The sequence below is a fragment of the Lissotriton helveticus genome, chromosome 6 (genome assembly GCF_964261635.1).
Source record: "Lissotriton helveticus chromosome 6, aLisHel1.1, whole genome shotgun sequence".
Classification (NCBI taxonomy): Eukaryota; Metazoa; Chordata; class Amphibia; order Caudata; family Salamandridae; genus Lissotriton; species Lissotriton helveticus.
This window is the reverse complement of record NC_136067.1, coordinates 992,078,971-992,096,819: the sequence shown is the minus strand read 5'-3', so window position 1 is coordinate 992,096,819 and position 17,849 is coordinate 992,078,971. Positions and strand designations below refer to the sequence as shown.

The 17,849-nt window shown below is 44.8% G+C and overlaps 1 protein-coding gene across 2 annotated transcripts in view; it reads right to left on the bottom strand.

Annotated features, from left to right (window-relative positions):
• Positions 1-17,849, bottom strand: part of LOC144761620 (uncharacterized) — an 878,183-nt gene that overhangs the window by 794,439 nt on the left and 65,895 nt on the right. The window contains exon 1 of one of the 2 annotated variants that reach the window (XM_078646921.1): positions 3,838-3,958. The exons of the other annotated variant lie outside the window; for it this stretch is intronic. The gene's annotated coding sequence lies outside the window, so the exon portion shown is untranslated. Of the gene's footprint in view, positions 1-3,837; positions 3,959-17,849 lie in introns of those variants that run through there. 2 annotated transcript variants of the gene reach the window in all.

Genomic DNA, 17,849 nt, shown 5'->3' with positions numbered 1-17,849 from the left:
AAGAACGGACACATCTTTCTTGTCGGATAATGATTTTGTCCCTTTGTTTATTATATATGTCGGAGTGTTCCCGGCTTCGAGTAAACAGCTGACACCTATCCTGAGCAGGCCCAGCTGTCCCGTCGGTGACCAGCCGTTACCATTCCTCAGTTTAGATTTCAAGTTTATTAAATAGAAGGCGCTCCCGTACTTTCCACCTCTCGAGTCCCAGCGCCGCCGCTGTCGCCGCGCAGCTCGTGTGCTGCCAGGTTCATTATCCCTTCGGCTCGATGCTTCCCACGTTTGATTGCAGCTCCCATGGAACGCGTTGGGCCCACTGGTGAAACCCGATCTCCCGCCTTCTCAGGAGCTTGTGTTCCAGCCGCGTCGTTTGTCCTCCCCTACTCTCCTCCCCCCTCCTCCTCTCCTCCCCTGCCTGCCTGCCGCTAGAAAGCAAACAAAATGTTAGCGGTAGCAAGCAGCAGTATTGCTCGATACCCCGACCTCTTCCGGTGAGAATATTAATGGTGTTATGCTTTGGCGACTTTAAGAACGGACACATCTTTCTTGTCGGATAATGATTTTGTCCCTTTGTTTATTATATATGTCGGAGTGTTCCCGGCTTCGAGTAAACAGCTGACACCTATCCTGAGCAGGCCCAGCTGTCCCGTCGGTGACCAGCCGTTACCATTCCTCAGTTTAGATTTCAAGTTTATTAAATAGAAGGCGCTCCCGTACTTTCCACCTCTCGAGTCCCAGCGCCGCCGCTGTCGCCGCGCAGCTCGTGTGCTGCCAGGTTCATTATCCCTTCGGCTCGATGCTTCCCACGTTTGATTGCAGCTCCCATGGAACGCGTTGGGCCCACTGGTGAAACCCGATCTCCCGCCTTCTCAGGAGCTTGTGTTCCAGCCGCGTCGTTTGTCCTCCCCTACTCTCCTCCCCCCTCCTCCTCTCCTCCCCTGCCTGCCTGCCGCTAGAAAGCAAACAAAATGTTAGCGGTAGCAAGCAGCAGTATTGCTCGATACCCCGACCTCTTCCGGTGAGAATATTAATGGTGTTATGCTTTGGCGACTTTAAGAACGGACACATCTTTCTTGTCGGATAATGATTTTGTCCCTTTGTTTATTATATATGTCGGAGTGTTCCCGGCTTCGAGTAAACAGCTGACACCTATCCTGAGCAGGCCCAGCTGTCCCGTCGGTGACCAGCCGTTACCATTCCTCAGTTTAGATTTCAAGTTTATTAAATAGAAGGCGCTCCCGTACTTTCCACCTCTCGAGTCCCAGCGCCGCCGCTGTCGCCGCGCAGCTCGTGTGCTGCCAGGTTCATTATCCCTTCGGCTCGATGCTTCCCACGTTTGATTGCAGCTCCCATGGAACGCGTTGGGCCCACTGGTGAAACCCGATCTCCCGCCTTCTCAGGAGCTTGTGTTCCAGCCGCGTCGTTTGTATGGCCTTTCTCACTTTCACCGGCTAATGCTTTATTTATGTAGCGTGCTGTCAGCACTGGAGGCTGCAGCAGCCGGTTCCACGCGTTCTTGCAGCTTTTGTTAATGCAGGAGAGGTGATCGAGGCGCTGCGCATGTTCACCCTCTCACGTCCCCCTCGCCCCACAGACCCCAGCCAAGGGAGCTCCCAGTATAGAGCGGAGGGGCCCCTCAAATTCATCCTCTCCCCTCCCCCTCGCCTCACAGACCCCGGCCAAGGGAGCTCACATTGTAGAGCGGAGGGGCCCCTCATGTTTATCCTCTCACGTCACCCTCAACCCCTCACCCTCACTCACCCTCAACCCCTCACCCTAACTCACCCTCACCCTCACTCACCCTCAACCCCTCACTCACCCTCTCACCCTCAACCCCTCAACATCAACCCCTCACCCTCACTCACCCTCACCCTCACTCACCCTCACTCATCCTCACCCTCACTCACCCTCACCCACCCTCACTCACCCTCACCCTCACCCTCACTCACCCTCACTCACCCTCACCCTCACTCACTCTCACCCTCACTCTCACTCACCCTCACTCACCCTCGCTCTCACTCACCCTCAACCCCTCACTCACCCTCACTCACCCTCACCCTCACTCACCCTCACTCACCCTCAACCCCTCACCCTCACACAGTGCAATAGGTCTCGGAGCATTTGAGTTAGAGCTTTTAGAAATGTTTATGGCTTTTTTTTTTAATTCTTTAGCATTGGCTACAGGAAACAAAAATGCTAAAGATTTACACAAAAACCCATAAACAATTCTAAAAGCACTAACTCTAATGCTGCGAGACCTATTGCATTTCCAATGCTTGTTGTAGCTTGGGGATGTGGAGGAAGTGTTTTGGGCTCCGACCCTCTTTCTCACCAGTATGGCGTGAGGGGTTGAGAGCCAGATGGGGGGGGTAAATTTTTCTTTGAGCCTTCAGATTGGTTGGACATGTCATAGAAATAAGTATTAGTGCGAGAAAAAGGGTATTCCGAGTGATAAAAATTACTGGCAAGTAACTGAATCATGGGTTGACTCCATAGTTTACAAATTCGTTTTGAGAAGCAACGTCTTCCTAGCGCTCATGACACCACGGAAAGATCTTACTAGCTCATTAGACCAAGATTTATTGTAATGTCATAAGTACCTATTCAAAACTTTCTGTAAAATAACAGCGTTTTAGCCAATTACCTTTGGAATATATGCTGTAACATATGCTAGTAAATTAATTATTTTTTTATTTCAAAATTTGCTTGGGGATGAACTCCACCAAAAATTTCTAGTACAGTTAGGCTGTCAGCAGAGCATGAAGTCCACGAGGAGAGTTCATGAATGCTCTTTCATCACTGTGTATAATTTACAAATTGCCTCGATGTTTAAATATTTATCTGTTGGTGCATCACTGTATTTACTCAACGCAATTTTTCTCAGACATTTAAGTGCTACCTGTTTGAAAGTTCACCTATTGCCCCTGCTCTTAAATAGGATGTGCTAAACCTGACTAAACATGATGCAGGAGAAAATCTATAGCGGAGATTCATTCCATTAGACAAGATTGTGGAACACTCGCCCTGGGGGTCTTAGGGTTGAATCCAAAACCGAAAAGTTTCAGGTAGGAATTAAAATCGACTGTGTTAGAATTTGTTATGGTCTGGGGTAATTCCTTCTGTGACTCAAACTGGTGACGCGCAGCCATGGCCAAGTGATCCCCTGCCCACCAAACTATGAGAACGTACAGGGTACTCTGGCAAAATGTGTTAAAATAACATACTTCAATTGAACCTAAAATAGCCATCCCTAATATTTTGAATGGGTAAAAATCAGTATGATTACTCAACACAGCTTGAATTAAGTAAAATCATAATGAATCGAAAAGAGATGAAGAAGGTACAGACACCTAACATATAAATCCTCACATAAAACATAATTTGCAAATTTAGGCCTGACTGTCATTTAGAATCAGTGTGGAATCCTAACTGCGAACACGACTTTGTTGGGACCGGCTGGAACCTCAAACACGAAACTCCCTGGGGCTCTCCAACGGTGTCATTTTAAAGAGAAAGGCAGCGCGTGAAACCACAACAAGAAGCCGCGCGCCAGCAACAGGGGCGGTGAGCATGTTCAAAAAATATGAAGGCAGAAATACCCGGTTTCAGAGAGCCCCCTCCTGCCCGCACCGCCGCGCACTATCGAGGTCGTGTGCTAATAGTCAGGTTGTGTTTTCTTACATTTTCACTATGTCACGCTCACGCATACTACATAGGACTCCGTGTACCCTCCCCGGGCTCCTCCCATGAATGCAGGATGATGGTGTGACAAGTCCTCCGCCCTGTGACTGACGGCAGCATCATCCCGCATCTGTGCAGCCCGCCCTTTCCTCATACCTGAAGGGGCTCGCGGACTGCGGATAGGTATCCTCGAGACTCCTCGGTTTAGCGGTTCCTACTGCTGAAGTTGTGAGAGGGCAGCGTCGTTCCTTCACCTGCGCTTTCCCCTCCCTCTTTCACTCTTTCTTTGGTCGTCAAAGCAACAGGTCGCCCCGCCCTTGACCATTCTCCGCGGCTCTGCTACCCGCAGCCACCGCTGTAGCAGCTGCGACTGCGAGTAAGGCGCCTGGAAACAGTTGGCCTTGGCATTGAACTTTCAGGGCACATGTGCTAAAAAAAGAAGTGGGGGGACGTGGACTAACCAAGTTAGGCAGTATGCAAGTTACATAATGGCGTGAGACATCACAGGAAGTGACACCACACCCCATGAACTCCTAAGAAGTGACATCACAAGGAGTGGCATCAGACCTTAAGACCTCACACATATGTTTAGAAGGTCTGTAATGTGTACATTTAAGTGCATTTTAAGATTTGACAAATTATATTTTCTTTGGGGTTGTATCAAAAAAGCAAGGCAAGCCCAACACAAAATCTGAGTATCAATTTGTACATTTATGTTTTAAGAACTCTGCCACAAAGAAGTTGGCAACAAGGAGAATTGTGGCAGTACATTTGTTATGCTCAATTGGTTGCAAAGTCTGCATTTTCAAATATTTTATGGGATTATGATACCTGCTGCAGAGATCTTTCTGTGCACAGTACATTTCATATATTAATAATAATGGTGATATAGGTCTAGAGGGTAACACATTTGCTGGAGATATTTATGTTTTGTGTAGTCCCAGTTTTGAATCAAAATAGCATGGAGTGTTAATGTATCTCCTGCTAAGCAGTTAATGTAATATGCAGATGAGAGGTTTTTAATTTTATGTAGATATGTAAGTGGGTTACTGTGTTACTTGCTGTTTATACATTGTAATCCCACTGATATAGTACAGTGAGCTATGAAGGATATGTGACTCTTATATCATGTAACCCTCACTGTTTTATGTAACACATCCTGTACATTGATTTACACACTTACATTATTTATTGTCAATGTATAATGTCTATGTGTGATGTAAAGAACTCTGACACTGCATTGGGATGAGTAGCACTATAAAAGAAGTAAGTAAAATAGTGATATTTAAATTGTTATTTGTGTGAACACTGGGACATGCCAATACATCCAACATTCTTACAGTGCATGCATATCTCATATACAGGGCCTGAACAAAGTCAAGACCATGCCTCTCCTAAGTGCTTGTGAAGCAATAACTAGCTGTATCCCTTTGTTTCCCTTCCATTGCATTTGCATTTAGGTGTGAGGTTTAGAGAGAGTCCATAGAGTCCCGACTCAGCATCTTTCCTCGGTGCTCCACAGAGGCTGATTGTAGCCTGGCTTTTGAACCTCAGGGATCTGATGCAATAACAGCGACAGGAAAGCGACACCTCCAAATGAATGACAGTGAGCATCCTTCCTGGAGGTGAAATTCAGGCACAGGGAAATGAAAGGGAAATACGATCTACTATTTCTTGCGAAGCTGAAGGTCATATCAGAGGACAAATCATTCTTCACTGACCCTCAGGCGTTCAGAAGGGTGTGGATCAAACTCAGGACAGATGAGCGGCAGCATGGCAGCCACCCAAAACACAAAATAAGAGGCAAAGTTTCTTGCATGAGCAGAGGTGATAGCTACAAAATGTCCAAATTACAGTTCCAACTGGATTGGAAGAGATCAACGTCAGCTGCAATAGACCTTGGTGGGCCATCACAGCGATCCGAAGGTTCAGAGACTTCTGGGGCAGACTCTAAGTTTTACTCAGGAAGATTCAAGCTGTCAACCTTAGAACAGATGGCATTACAAATAACGTCTCAGACTGGTGAAAATGTTATTGAAAAACTATATATATTGAAGAGTGCAGAACTGGAATTAATCCTATCTCAAGGTGGTAAGAGAAAGAGAGGATGAGAAAGTAACCATTATATTGAAGGACTCATAATCATTAAAGTTTCCAATGAGATAGGAAGGTCCTGATGTAAGCCGGGTTGCCTCTTAAAATCTAATACCAAGAGGTGGGCAAGCCCATGTTACCGTTAACATTCAGTTTATTTTGTGTATGTTTTATCAATGCTGATTATTCTTGGTTTTGGATTTGGACACACGATCACTCAGTCTTGGGACAGCCTGGGACAACTCCTGGTGGCCAACGGCACTGGGGGCAGCCCCGACCCCCACCGACCACGCACGCAACCTGGGAATCATTCTCGACTCAACGTTCTTAATGACCAAGCAAGTCAACGCCGTCTCCTCCTCCTGCTTCAACACCCTCTGCATGCTCCGCAAGATCTACAGATGGATTCCGACAGATACAAGAAAGACAGTCACCCAGGCCTTCGTCAGCAGCAGACTCGACTACGGAAACACCCTCTACGCGGGAGCCCCGACCAAGCTCATCAATCGACTACAACGCATCCAAAACTCCTCGGCACAACTGATCCTCGATGTACCACGACACAGCCACATCACCCCCACCTGAGAAACCTGCACAGGCTCCCCGTCAAGAAGAGGATATCCTTCAAGCTCCTCATCCACGCACACAAGGAACTCCACAAGACTGGCCCAGCCTACCTCAACAGACGACTCTCCTTCTACACCCCCAACCGCCAGCTACGCTCCGCCGACCTCTCACTCTCCACTGTCCCGCGCATCCAAAGAACAACCACCGGCGGGTGATCCTTCTCCCTCCTCGCCGCCAAGACATGGAACACTCTCCCACTGAGCCTACGACAGACCCAAGACCTGCTGACCTTCAGGAGGATACTAAAGACCTGGCTGTTTGATCAGTAGCGGCCCCCACCTCCCCCCCAGCACCTTGAGACCCTCACAGGTATGTAGTGGGCTTAACAAATGACTGATTGATTGAGTCTTGAGATAAGGGATTTGGAGAAGCTTACTAATCCAAGTTCAAGTTCAAATCAACTTTATTCGGATTCCAAAAAATCCATAAAAGCACAGTAAAATAACAAGAATACAACAAGGTCATAAAAATCCATATCAAAATAGGTTAGACAGTTCATAATAATGCATCATAAGCAATTCAGAAATTGGACATCATCTTACGGGAACGGGTGGCAATTTTCAAGAAAGTGCTAGTGCGGAAAACAAATACTTCATTATTTAAAGAAAGCAACATCTGATAGGCTTGGGCCAGGGAAACAGGTCTCTGCTTTTTAAAAAATGGAGCTAAAAACAACTTCACATATTTTAAATAATAATTACAAAGAAACAGAAAATGCAAGTCAGTCTGTACACTCACCCCGTCACAAGGGCATAGTGTATCATCAAGGTTAGGCTGAGAGCCAAAAGGGAAACATAGCAAAAATTTAACAGTGCCCGCTCCCAAACGAAATAAAAGGCTCCTTCCACAGTAAGTCATGGGCAGAGTAAGATATATTGGTAAGGGGTGCCTATACAATTCTATACTCATATAACTTGATACGGAAGGTTTCTTTGATTCTATAGTAATCCTTCCTGTGTTATATAATGTGTAAAGTGCTTTTTTTTAGCTCATTTTTGTGAAGTGTATCGGCTGTACTCGGGTTTAAAAAAAGGCTACCTTTATTAATACTACAGAGACTCTGATAAACCCCCGAGAGCCAAGGAATATCCATTCCTCTCTCACATTCAACACAGTTGCTTATAATTTCTCTAGACAATGACGCGGATTGATTCCTCCAAACAGATAACCATAAAAGAGCAGGGTGAGAATGATAAAATCATTAATAAAGTTTAAGTTATGTTCCCTATTGCAGCTATATTGGGAAGTAGAAATTGGGACACCCAGCAGCTTTCTACAAAACCTGTTTTCTTCCTGCTGGATGCAATGACTATTTGCAATGCCCCAGATCTCAGCCCCATACGTAGCTAAAGGAACACATTGCAGTTTAAAATTTTTTAAAATAGCTAAAATAGCACCTGTTTTCTTAGGCCGGGGGAGACTAAGGATGGAATGATGGCCTTTGAGAACTTGCTCCTGGAGTGAGCCAAATGCTCAGTCCATGAGCCGTTCGCAGCAAAGACCATCCTAAGATAGGGAAAAGTGCCAGTGGACATCAATTTGTCATTATCTACGGATATGGAATTAAGCTGGCGATTTCCAGGCCCGCACGACATAACAAAAGATTTTTTTTAAGTAACACGTAAATGCAGACTGTCCATGTAATTAACAAAAGTCTTAACTAAGATGCGCAAAGAATTTGGAGTGCGGCCTATAAGGACCGCATCATCTGCGTATAATAGTACCGGTAATAATTTACCATTAATTATAGGGACATCTGGAGTCAACGGTTTCATGGAATTGCTCAGTCCATTAATCTATATATATAAAAACGAAAGTATGTCTGTCTGTCTGTCTGTCTGTCTGTTTGTCCTTTATGCATTACTACATCATTCATCCGATCGCCATGAAACTTTGGGAAGTTGTTGAGTACACTCCGGCGAAGGTTTCTGGCATAATTTCTTTTGAATATCAGCCCCCAAGGTCCCTCATAATCTTTTGAATACTGATGTCGCACCAGACGGAAAAACAACAAATCGTGTATCCACAAGCACTCGAATAAATAAATAGAATTAAAACACCATTCATCCGATCGCCATGAAACTTTGGGAAGTCGTTGAGTACACTCCCGCAAAGGTTTCTGGCATACATTTTAAAAAAAAATTCGCCCCACAGGGCCCTCATAATCTTTCGAATACTGATGTACGCACAAGACGGAAAAACAAAAAATCATGTATCCACAAGCACTCGAATCAATAAATAGAATTAAAACAGCATTCATCCGATCGCCAGGAAACTTTTGGAAGTTGTTGATTATACTCCCGCGAAGGTTTCTGGCATAAATTATTTTTAAATATCGCCCCCCCAGGGCCCTTATAATCTTTCGAATACTGATGTACGCACCAGACGGAAAAACAAAAAATCGTGTATCCACAAGCACTCGAATAAATAAATAGAATTAAAATGACACTTTGAAATGTTTTCCATATTAAAATGGATAAGTTTCAATAAAAATGACAAAATGTAAATTGAATGTTATCGTAACGATTTTCCTTGAATTTCCTTTCTTCGGAGATTGCAGCAACGCGCGACGGGTAAGCTAGTATAAATAATAAAAAGCAGGGGTGCACCCCTGTCTAACTCCCCTACCCACCTTGGTGGCTCCCGAAACCTCACCCCTTATGCCGATCCTGACCTTGGCCTTAAGATCTTTATGGAGATATGCCAAAAAGTGTACCAATGACTCATCCAGTCCATAGGCTAATAAAATGGACCAGAGCTTGGATCTATTAACTAAATCAAAAGCATATGAAAGGTCCATAAAAACAAATAAACTGGTGAGGATCGGGCGATGGTATATTTACCACTGACCAGATTGAGATTTAGGCACTGTTCAATGGTCCCGACCTTTTTGCGAAAACCCAATTGGCATGGCTCTAAAATGCAACTTTCTTCTGACCATTTTAGGACCCTATTCCTATTATAAAAAACTCTGTCCAGTATCTTTAGGGTGTTATCGAGCAGAGAAATAGGCCTATAATTAATAGGTTCAGATCTATCCCTTTTTTTAAAAATTGGGACAATAGTGCTCATGGCCCAGGTACTTGGCAGCGGGGCACAGGGTAAATTATTAAAAACATTCAGAAGCAGTGGGGCCCAGAACTCTGTTTTACATTTAATTAAATCTATGGGTAGCCCATCTGGGCCGGGAGCCTTATTACCAAGACTCTGGTCAATTGCCTCTTCCACCTCTGGCAAAATAATTTGCAGGCTAGATCATTGGCCGGGTTCATTCTGATCTGATCCTTGTGAGGGAGTGGCATACATTTTAGAGAAATGACTCTCCCTCGACTTGCTCGAGATGGTACAGCTAACAGGTGTTAGTAGCTGACCCATGGAGCGCACATCCCTAACAGCGGACCAGAATATATTACCCTTTTTTTGTACCGGCTGACTCAGATAAGGCTTCCCAGCGATTATTGAGGAGGGCACCCTTCCGTTCACTTATCGCTGTGTTGTACCTCCGCCTGGCTATTCTCACTTCTGCAGTGCACCTTGGATTAGATGTTAGGGCCTTACGTATATTCCTGTTGGCCTCCGAGCAATCATGGTTAAACCACCTCAGATCTTCTTCTACCTGGCGAGCTGGTACTGACAAAAGGGTTTTGATTACCAAACAAAGTTTGGTAAAATCCTCGATTACCCTTGAGTGTGATTCATCAGTAGATAAGCATGAAGTGATTAAGTGCATATGCCCCTCTGCTAGTGTCTGAAGCAATTTACTACTATCAACACCCCTCCATTTTAGTCTTAGATTGTCATTTGAGGCTATTATATCCCTTGCCCCACATTCATTATTATACACGGGGCGGACTGCTAATCTCAAGACTATTTTAAGGGGGTTATGATCCCCATAATCTGTGGCACTAACCTCAGCGGCCAATAAACGGTCTGCAAGGCGGGGGGAAACAAAGATAAAATCAATGGTTGAGGAGCAATTCCTTCCTCTAAAAGTGGGTACTTGATTATTTATAACAGATGAAACAGATGAAATACCCACAACGTCCATGGCGTTAATAAGAATTTGTTGACTCAAGAGTGTATCCAACTCGGCGCCCCTGCGTAAAGCAGGGCCCGCGGATGGTATATCCATACCATACTGTTTAAATTGAAGATTAGCATTGAAATCTCCACCTAAAAGGATCCCAATAGCCCCATCTGAACCTTGCTGTTTGTCTAAATTAGTGATATGGTTAGAAAGCTCACTAAAATTCCTGTTTGGAATAGAATGAAAATCGTTATTATAAAAATTAATAAAATAAAAGGGAACCCTCCTTTTGTATCTCAATATTTGAATGTTACAGCGATTAGTCAGTATAACCTTAATGCTTCCTCCAGAGGCTATGCTGATCCCAATTAAAAAAAAACAGAAGTACGACCAAATTTGGGCTTAGGTGCAATTACACTAAAGCAGTGAATACCTTCAATGTGTAATTCGTGCGTAGCCCATGTTTCCTGGAGCATTACTATATCTTGGTCGGATATCACACGCAGCCAATCCGCATCACCTAGCCTTGACTCTAGGCCTGCTACGTTCCAACTCAAGACATTCAAGTCAGTATCAGCTTTACTCTTATTAGGAATTTGCACTGTGTTAATCATGTCAATGGGGACTAGTGATACAGGTCCTATGAGGTTTCCTACCTGTTGTAAGTAATTGATTAGTGCCGGTATTTGGGTATTCTTTAATTGCCAAGCATCCGGCTGCTCCGTATAAATAACAGGTATGGGGCCTGATATATTCTCTACTATGTTCTCCACACATTCAAAGGCTTCAACAAACCTAGGTGGATGTCAATCTTGAGCATCTAGGTTGGAAGGGGCCTGAAACCTATTGGTTCCGAACGGGAAAGCCTGAGCATTCATAGGAAATGTGTTTTGGGGTTTTTAAAAATAGCCCAGCGGGAGTGCGCTAATACTAGTATTTAGTGTTAAAGATTGCTCTTGAACACTTAATAAGCGATGGACCATTTGGGGTTTGCAATAATTAATGACAATGCAATCGCCGCTTATATTTTTAGGCGAGGGGCCAACCCACCCTACCCGTCTAACCATGAGGATTTCATTCATGTCTGAGGCATGAAATCTTTTATGTTTTACCAGCCAGTCTACAGATTTATTGCGTAGATCTACCCACGACTCCCTCCGATCCCCAGTAAGATTGGGGACGCCAGCTAAAACCAACACGTATGGATAGGCGTATGGGGTAAACTCAAAACTTCATTGTTTGGTCTCATACAGTTGGTTTTAATGTAATAAGTAGCAGTTTCTCCCCTACTTGGGTTAATTACCTCAGAACCAGGGGTAGTACCAGGAGTTGGATGCCTAGAATAACTATGACCTGGATTTATGTTATTGACGTCAGGGACTCAGGTATATTTTGTGTCATCCTTAGGTCAAAATTAGGCTGTTGGACAGGAGGGTTAGTATGATCTCCACATGCACTACATAGATTAAATGCTATTGGGTCGTTATGCACCGCAGATTCTGACAATAGCATATTAGAACTATGATTTGTAAAAGTCAGAGCTAGCGAGCTACATCTCCCCACATTATCAGTTATGCAGTGCTCTTTAGTACCACTGAGATTATCCATGATAGAATGCATCCTTTGAAGCCTTCCCCATAGTAGGTCAAAATTCTTATCAATCACCTCCTTGAGTTGGGATAAAGCGGATACCAGAATTTGCTCAACAACATTTACAAGCATGGTTGCCACAGCGGTGTTAGCATCAATTATATTCTCATGCTGATTTGGAATAATATCAGTCTGCGTGCACCTAGAGTCCGAATTGGCATTAAAAAAGATTATTACAGAATCTGCTGGGGAGTTGATGATGGCAGGACGCTTAGCCGTTGATGTTTTCTGATTGTTGTTCGGTCGTTTCCTTTTATTGGTTGAAGCTTTCGCCTTTGCTTTCCCACTGGCTTTAGCCACCTGCGCCCTAGTATTAATACGAGGCGCTGCTGTAGCAGTCGTAACAGTCATAACAGGTATATCCTGGGTGAGAGAGACAGGCTCTGAAGATTCTGGGTGGCTCTATATAACCTTTTCATGGGGGGCATGGGATGTAATAGTTGAGTTGGGGTCATACAATGGCATAAGAGATTGTAACAATGCCGGGTCCAAAGACAAGCGACGTTCAGCAATCTGAATTTCGTGGGTCAGCAAAGATTCTGCCCTCAAAATAAATGCATCTAAGGTTCCCGCAACTCCTTTCTTCTTATTCATATTGAGTTAGCAACTACACTGGCCAAGCCCCCGAAAAAATAAAACGAAAATGGCGGAAAAGGCAGAGGAAGATTAATAGCAGGCCACAGAGTAATAATCACTTTCACAGTACCTTAATTCCCTTAGAGCGAGTAGCCAGTTTCAGGGGGGTGGCCCAGCCCGGCCTCCTCCGGTCCCGGATGGGCACAGATGGGCCCGCCCTTGGCCCGGGCTTCGCCATTGCGCGTCCCGCTCTGCGGGAGCCCGGCTGCTGCTTTAAGTGCCGGCTGGCGCAAATGACTGATGCTGCTCCTGCCGCGGTGCCCCCTGGTTGCTGGGGTCCTCGGTGCGGCGAGTGGCGCAAGCAGTAGAATGCCCCCCGTAAAGTTCAAGGGCTTCCCACCCCGCGGGAGCCCGGCTGCTGCTTTAAGCGCCGACCGACGCGATTGACTGATGCGGCTCCTGCTGGGGTGCCCCCTGGTTGCTGGGGTCCTCGGTGCGGAGAGTGGCGTAAGCAGTAGAATGCCCCCGGTAAAGTTCAAGGGCTTCCCACCCTGCGGGAACCCGGCTGCTGCTTTAAGCGACGACCGACGCGATTGACTGACGTGGCTCCTGTTGCGATGCCCCCTGGTTGCTGGGGTCCTCGGTGCGGAGAGTGGCGCAAGCAGTAGAATGTCCCCGGTAAAGTTCAAGGGCTTCCCGCCCCGTGGGAGCCCGGCTGCTGCTTTAAGCGCCGGCTGGCGCAAATGACTGATGCAGCTCCTGCCGCGGTGCCCCCTGGTTGCTGGGGTCCTCGATGCGGCGACTGGCGCAAGCAGTAGAATGCCCCTGTTAAAGAACAAAAGCTTCCCACTCCGCAGGAGCCCGGCTGCTGTTTGAAGCGCCGGCTGGCACGAATGACTGACGCGGCTCCTGCCGCGATGCCCCCTGGTTGCTGGGGTCCTCGGTGCGGCGAGTGGCGCATGCAGTAGAATGCCCCTGGTAAAGTTCAAGGGCTTCCAACAATATTGACCTTTTATGTCTAAAGGAGGATGGCACCGCAATTGGGAAGTCTTTAATGGCAAGGAAGGGGGAGTGAATGGGTGAGTGGGTGCTATTCATTGCCTCAATGACCAAAGATGGTCCAGATCTGACTACACTACATGAATGACGGGGCCCCAGGATCAGAAGGGCTGTATAAATTCCTTATGTGGAATGCCCATGGGCTAAATAATATAAGCAAACAATATAAGGTGCAGACCTATATTAAGAGACAAGGAGCTCAAATAGGGTTTCTGTAGAAAACTGATCTGACACAATCAAAGGGAAGGGCACTAGAGAGGGGATGGAGAGATCCACTCTTTTATACACACTGTTTGACCTTCTCAACTGGGGTACTGGTGTTCTTTAGACTGGGGGCCCTATTCCAATCCCTTCACACAGCCATAGACACAGACATGAGATACATGATAACGAGAGGTAGATTGGATTGTAGGGACATATCCCTAGTAAATCTATATGCCCCCAACTAAGATCAAGAATCATTCTTCACTAATCTAGTGCCCCCTTTAGCAAAAAGTTGTACAATCCCCTTGTGTAATGGTGCTGGGTGGAATATAATGCATGGCTAACATAGATCTGGACTGGTCGCACCCCCATATACTGATGGCATCAACAGTGCAAACAGCATCTATGATTAAAAACTGTCACTCCTATTGGGACCTCATTGCCCTTTGGAGAGTACACAACCCATCAAGCCTAGCCTACTCATTTTTCTCAGCAGACCATAGCTTAAATGATGCGTGAAGTATAAAGTTTCCCGACTAAAAGTAGGGGGACAGCTGCATCATCCTTAGGAAAATGGGAAGTGCTCAAAACTATTGTAAGGGGGCACTGTATGCAAGCAATGGTCGGGGTCTGTTGCACACTTACAATGGAGATCATGCAGCAAGAGTCTAAAAGAGATGGGAAGTGAGTAGCGACAATACCATCCTACAAAGAATCTCTAGGGGAGAAGTGCGAGAAACTAGCTTAGTGCAGTGAGAAATTAAGATGCTTCAATTACAGGGCATAAAAGTCAGATCCATAATGAGAATGATAAAATCTCTGATACACAGGGATTTACTATTTTATCTATTAAAACACCCCAGTGTACTGTGTGTCACTCTCAAGAGTGTGTTAATACGGCGATCAGAAATTATTATGAATATCTATATGGAAGTGGGGGGATCCTATGGATCAAGCTCTAGATGGTTTCTGCTACACATTGCCCTGTCTAGAATCACCCCTGAAGTATCTAAGGCCCTGGACGAGGGCTTGGGGCAGCCAAATTTAGAAAAGCAATAAAAGAAATGGCAGATGGGAAAACCCCAGTTTTGGATGGACTCCAGACAGAATTTTATTCCATGTACTAAGACATTTTGGGCGAGGCCCTGGCAAAAATATTTAACATGGCTCGACAACAAGCAACGCTCTTGACGATATTGTGAAGATGATTATGGTGGCTCTGACCAAACCTGGCCTCTTATTGCTTGCTCTTCATGTAAAATATAGACTGTAAGGTACTTAACAAAGAATTGGCAAATAGATCACTCCCATTCACACTGAAATAAATCCACTCGGACCAATGTGGGTTCATCCCGGAATGAAACACAGCTATGAATGTTAGGCGGCTCACTGAGATCTTGGTAGAAGCGACCACCCTTTCCCCTGAGCAGCAGTTATAGCTGTGAATATCAAAAAATACTTTGATACATTGAATTGGCAATACTTTGATACTGTGATGCGAGAAATGGGACCGAGGTCAGGATTTTGGAGGTGAGTGGCAGTTATCTACACTAACTCATCGGCTGGAGTGAGGTTGGGTAGGTGGATTTCCGAGGTATCCAGAGTGCAAAGAGAAACAAGGCAGAGTTGCTCCCTTTCTCCCTTGTTATTTGCCATAGTGTTGGAGCTATTTGTCAGTCTAATGCAGCAATGCACTAGTTTTGGTGAAATAAAAGATAGACAAACCACATACTTTATATTATTAGTTTCGGATGACTTAAATTTATAGGTGGCAGACATCCAAGCCTGCATGACCCCTATAATGGAAGCCCTAGACACCTTTGGCGATATGTCTGGTCTTAAAGTTCACTAGAACAAATGCATTATATTTCCAGTATACCCTGGGCTCACTGTGGTGGTCTTCCCACCACATTTGTGATTAATTAAATGGGAAGCTACCACATTTTGGTCTTTAGGAGTGCATCTTTACAGAACTGACATAGATCTAATTGATGGCAATGGAAGGTGAGCCATATCCTCACAAAAATCTGGGATTTCCTTTTGGACTTCGATATCCCTCTCAGTGGCAAGCAGAGTAGCTATTTCCATAATGATAGTTTTACCAAGAACTTTATATTATACTAGCTTACCCATCGCACGTTGCTATGATCTCCGAAGAAAGAAAATTCAAGGAAACTCGTTATGATAACATTCAATTTACATTGTGTCATTTTTATTGAAACTTATTCATTTTAATATGGAAAACATTTCAAAGTGTCGTTTTAATTCTATTTATTTATTCGAGTGCTTGTGGATACACGATTTTTTGTTTTTCCGTCTAGTGCGTACATCAGTATTCGAAATATTATGAGGGCCCTAGGGGGCCGATATTTTAAACATTTTTATGCCAGAAACCTTCGCGGGAGTGTACTCAACAACTTCCCAAAGTTTCCTGGCGATCGGATGAATGCCGTTTTAATTCTATTTATTTACTCGAATGCTTGTGTGTACACAATTTTTTGTTTTTCCGTCTTGTGCTTACATCAGTATTCGAATGATTATGAGGGCCCTGGGGCGCTGATATTTAAAAAATAATTATGCCAGAAACCTTTGCGGGAGTGTACTCAACAACTTCCCAAAGTTTCATGGCGATCGGATGAATGGTGTTTTAATTCTATTTATTTATTAGAGTGCTTGTGGATACACGTTTTGTTGTTTTTCCGTCTGGTGCGTACATCAGTATTGGAAAGGTTAGGAGGGCCATGGGAGGCCGATATTAAAAAAAATATATGCCAGAAACCTTTGTGGGAGTGTACTCAACAACTTCCCAAAGTTTCATGGCAATCGGATGAATGGTGTAGTAATGCATAAAGGACAAACAGACAGACAGACAGACAGACAGACAGACATACTTTCGTTTTTATATATATAGAGTGGAACTCTACCCATTAAAATTCCTAAAGATATTTTCTGTGTACTGGATAAGATCTTGCTGGATCTAATATGGGCATATATGGCAATAAAGAGTAGCATTAAAAACACTTAAACTCCACATAGCACAAGGGGGCCTTGCTGCTCCAGATTTAGAATTATACTATAGTACAGCACAAATACAATGAACTGCATGTGGATAAATGCCCAAACCAAGAAAAGAGAAATGCTTACCAATTACATGCCACCCCTAGCTGAACTGATGAGTGTTCTCCAGAAGACCAGGAGGAGGAAACAAGATGGGTCGTAGGGAATAAGAGCGATTGACTATACTTAGAGCAGATGCTTAAAGTGAATTGACTCTTGGAACATATATGTCCAAGTCTCCCCATTTAGGGACTTCACAGTTTATAGACCAGAGGTGACTAGGAGAGACTGGAAACCTGGCTAGAGATGGGACTTACTCAGGAGGGAGACCTCTCCAAGAAGGCTAAGCCTCATGACTTTCAAACCCTGTGTAACATTTTTGTGCACAATTTGTCTGGCAAAAACGTCTTACTTTTTGCTGTGCTGCGATCGATAATCTGACATATTTGGAAATCCGCAAATAGCACACCACCCTCTCATCCTCATTGCAGCTACTATGTACAATCACTGGGAAATGTAAAGCTGTGAAGCAGATAAACAGAGCACTGTTTCAGCGGTCAAAGTGTGCCCTATCAGTGCTCAGGCTCAATTGGAAAGGAGACATGGGGCAAGAGATTGGTGCGAAGAGGTGGGGAAGGATCTTATCAACAACACCTAAGATATCTCGTAATGCGAAGTTCAAACCAATAAAGTTGAATTATTTGCACAGAAGCTGCCGTAACTCTGAGCACATTAATATATATTTTCCACATGCTGGGACCAAATGTCCTCAATGCGTGCTGCTGGATGCCAGGATTCCCTCATGTATTCATCCTAGACTCCTCCGATTCCTCGTCTTTCTCCCTAATCCATTTGTAGAGAGACTCTTCCCCTT